Source organism: Symphalangus syndactylus, chromosome 14 (genome assembly GCF_028878055.3).
Source record: "Symphalangus syndactylus isolate Jambi chromosome 14, NHGRI_mSymSyn1-v2.1_pri, whole genome shotgun sequence".
NCBI classification, from domain to species: domain Eukaryota; kingdom Metazoa; phylum Chordata; class Mammalia; order Primates; family Hylobatidae; genus Symphalangus; species Symphalangus syndactylus.
Genome location: NC_072436.2, coordinates 80,354,881 through 80,359,486, shown reverse-complemented (window position 1 = coordinate 80,359,486; position 4,606 = coordinate 80,354,881).

Here is a 4,606-nt window from a genome sequence, read left to right as displayed (position 1 = left end):
TAGTTTCCCATGTTATGTTCCACTAGTTTCATAGACAAACCTCTTCCTGCCACACTGGTCTGGTCAGTGCCCTCCAAACACTGCAGTACTGCCTTGAACTGGTTTGCTGTCATCGTTTCTCTCTGTCATCTAAATCCTAGCCTGTCTTTGATGGCTTTTAGCCATCAAACATCTAACATCTCTGTGGGCCCCAGAGAAATTATCTTCCTCTGCATTCCTCCAGTTGGCGTCTCTCACTTACGGATTAATCATATTGCCCTCTCCTATTGTTATGTGCTTTTATGCATATAATCTTAGCCCCCACATAGGACCAACTGTAATCCCTTTGAGGACAGGGGTTGGATCTCGTACCTATTTATAGTTCCCCACAGTGCCTAGAGCCTCTTGCACACCGCGGGGTGGGGGAAAATATTTGCTTATGCTGATGATCTGAGAAAGATAATACTGCAAACGGGAGAAGTAAAGATTTCTTTGTCTTGTTCCATTTGGAATGAATTAGTGGCAGGTAATCAGTCAAAGGTCAGCTCAGAAGGTTAAAATACATGGACTTATCCCCTGTTACAGGTCTCTTATCTTTACAAAGACTGTGTTCCTGTTACTAACCTCTTTCTAAATCATTGGTGTTGTTATTTACAAGAAGGACTGGGCCAAAAACGTGAGGAAACATCAATGTATACTCATCCCTACCATTTGAAAAACAAGTTTTAAGTGTGTGTACCACTGATAAAGTATGAAGAATAACATTCCCATTCATTCCAGAGTACTCAGGCCCTTTGCCTGGGACTGCTAGCTACACAGGCAAAGTGAATTCTATATCAGCATTTTGTAAAGCCCACTATTCTCACCATACCAGCTTAACTGCAATCAGTTATTTAATAGGATTCTAATTAATTTAATTCTCCACTGGCAGCAATTTCTGATGCACAATGACTGTGCCTTTTACCTCTTTGCATCCCTTCCCCAGCACTTAACTCAGCAGGTTGCATATAGCAGGAACCTAATAAATATTTGTTGATGGAACAAATGAATGAGCCATACTGCAGATGGAGAAGACTGGAGAGTGAATTCCTCAGATATGCCTCACAAAACCATACTGGTTCTCCCAGCACCAGAAATGGACAGAAATGCAAGCACCACAGCAAGAAATGGCACCAGCCTTGCTCCATAGTCTGCAGACCCAGAGCCCTCAAAGCAAAACCACTTTGAATAGACTCCTTAATCAGTTTAATTAGCACTGTTGTTAATTTTTTAAGATGGTGAACTCAGCGTTGGCATTACAAGTGGTGACAAAATTTCAGGATGAGGTAGATACTAGGAGTCAATATGTAGAGGTTGGGAGTAAGCATTCTGGAGTGATATGACAGTAGTAGTAATACTAGTTGCAAAACCTTAGACATGACATTTAGTCTCTCTAAGCTTCAGTAGAACGAAAATAATAATAGTACCTATCCCACACGATGATCAGGAAGAAAAATAAGAACATGCATGGAGGACAGGCACGGTGGCTCACGTCTGTAATCCCAGCACTTTGGGAGGCCAAGGTGGGTGGATCACCTGAGGTCAGGAGTTTAAGACCAGCCTGGCCAACATGGTGAAACCCCATCTCTGCTAAAAATACAAAAATTAGCCGGGCATAGTGACATATGCCTGTAATCCAGCTACTCGGGAGGCTGAGGCAGGAGAATTGCTTGAACCCGGGAGGTGGAGGTTGCAGTGAGCCGAGATCGTGCCATTGGACTCCAGCCTGGGCGACAAGAGCAAAACTCCATCTCAAAAAAAAAAAGAACATGCATGGAAAACCCTTATCACTGGGCCCAGAATATAGTAACTTCTCAATAAACATTAGCTGATATGATTATTTCTACTTTAACCTACACTTTCCTCTTTACCAAGCTCTGGGCAGTCTGCCAATCAAGGACGAGAAGGGTTAGGTTCTCAGTCAGAGATCACATTTCAGAAACATCTGGGCCTGGATCTCTAGGCACCCGAAGAAGTCTGGTGCTTTGCCACCCTCAGTGAGGTGCCAAGGCCCTGTGGGAGAGGGCTGCCCTCCATGCTACCCTCCAGCAGGCAAAGGGGTGAAGAGGGACCCCCAATCTTAAAGTACAACCAAAGTGATAAGATGTACCCTGAGCACTGTACATGCAACAGTGTAAAAAATGTGTGCATCACGACGGCTTTAGTTTTCGAACAAAAATCACTTGCTGCTTTTTTTCTGTGACATAAGCTTATAAAGAAAAATGGGTTTACTAGCCAAAAGCAAAGGAAAGCCCACCCTTAACATGGACCACAACCCCACATCCTCGTGGCCATCAAGACTGGATGTCAACACTCCAGTCCCAAGAGGCCGGAACACATGAATGTCTCCCACTGCTGTGACTGTTGTGTGCTGCTGGGAAGTAGGAGGTAGGAAGCAGATTGTGTCCTTCCTTTTTCAGAGGGAGGAATGGGCCTTGAATGTGTCACATGCAGAGAGAGGGGACACCAGGTGGGTCAGCATGGCAATGATAAAGCCAAGATCATAAACCTGAGCTGTGGGCTTAGAGAACAGCACCATTTACCAGTCCAGGCCGAAAAGCACAGGAACCCCATCCTCAACCTGCCCCCGACACGTAGGCCTGTGTCAGAGGGAAAAGAAAATGTGCACTCAGAGAAGCTGAAAAACAAAAAGAGTTCCACAAATAAGGCATACTGGCTACAGGCAAATCCACACAAAGGACCGCTTTAAAGAAAAATCTCTTGTGTTCCTGAGTTCTGAGCTTTGGGTGAGTTTCTGAAGAGGAATATTTGCATTTTGGGTTTTCCCCTTTGTGTGGTGAAGCAACAGGTAAAATCAGTCACTCTGAAATAGAAGCGTGAGCAACTCTGCAAATCTTAGAGCCCAAAGGAAGCTAATTTCTGCGTACCTCTCAACTGGCTTTCTACGTATTCTAGAAGAGGGACAAATCAGCAGGGAGAGAGAAGCAGAAGGTTCAGAAATGGCAGCGGGAGTTGCCTGCTTGCATTACCATCTAAGGAAATTCAGGGAACTATCACTGGGGGAAAAATCAGGCAAATTACTTCGTCTCAGACCATCCTCAACAGGGATGTTTGATTTGCTGTTGCTCAGTGAGGCTTCCCGCTGTCTTTCTCCTATTTCAGGGAGGGCTTTGACTGTGCAGGCTCTAAACAGCTGCTGCGCACAGCAACTGCTGCCCTACCGGGCCCCAAGACATTCAAAGTCAACCCATGTCCACTAGAAATAAATGTGAATCAAAGGGTGACCCGGCCACAGAGGCTGGGTATGGTGGCTCATGCCTGTAATCCCAGCACTTTGGGAGGCCAAGGTGGGCGAATCACCTGAGGTCAGGAGTTTGAGACCAGCCTGGCTAACATGGTGAAACTCCATTTCTACTAAAAATACAAAAAATTAGACAGGCATGGTGGCTTGTGCCTGTAGTTCCAGCTACTCAGGAGGCTGAGGCAGGAGAATTGCTTGAACCAGGGAGGCAGAGGTTGCGGTGAGCCGAGATCATGCCACTGCACTCCAGCCTGGGAGACAGGGTGAGACTCCATCTCAAAAAAAAAAAAAAAAGAAAAAGATACAGGTTATGCTATTGGTTATTTGGATTCTCTAACAGGATGTGATGTGGCCTCGAAATTCAAATTCAGTGGGTGTTTCTCTTACATCTTGTCTAGAGAATGGAACAGATTGTGAGACCCACTTAAGTCATTGGAGATGAATTTGGTTTGATGAGCAGCCCTTTTAACTTTAAAAGCTGTCTCTCAGCAATTCTTGGTCTCCAGGTTTATTTCTACCATTGGAGGGGTGAATTAAAGAAGAATCCATTCAGGTTGTGACCTAAATCTTCTGCGTCATAGGAATATTATTTTAGAAACCTGTATTCCGTATGGGGCAGGCTGACATGTTCCCTGCTAGTACTGGCACTACCAAAACAAGCTTTTGGGTTCGTTCTTAAATCCTTCTGAAATGCATACTTTTCTGCTATTCCTATTTCTGAATTTAGTGGGTCACTAGGGAGAGATTTGCCACTTGAATTCCTTTGCACAGGAGCTGGGAGACTTGGGTTCCAATTCTGATTCAGCCACTAACTGTGTGGTTTCAATCTTGGCTGTGATGTTTTTTTCACACTGTGATCTTAGGTACTTCACTTAATCTTTGGGCCCTTATTATACTGATCTCTAAAATGAGTGATTACTAGGATTCCTTTCAACTTCAGTCTATTCTTTTCTTATCTAATTTATAGAATCACAAGGAAAATTGATTATATCATGAATATAAAAGTATTCTATAAACCTTAAGTACTTCCTGGGAGCATTTTTTAAAATACAAAGCAAAAAGAAAGGCCATGTGTTAGTAATAAGATATCCTAATTTAAACTAAGATAGAAAAACAGACAATGACTGCTTCTGGATTTTACTGGACGTGAGAAGTTCCATGACTTAATGTAACTCCTGGGGAATGCAAACTGAAGAGTACTGTCTCTCCTAGGCAGTCAGAGGAAAGAAATATAATATTGTTTCTCTGCTGGTTAGGAACGCAAGATGAACTCTTGAAGAAGGAAGGTATGCTTGCATCACTGGTTATTTCGGAACTTCCACCAGA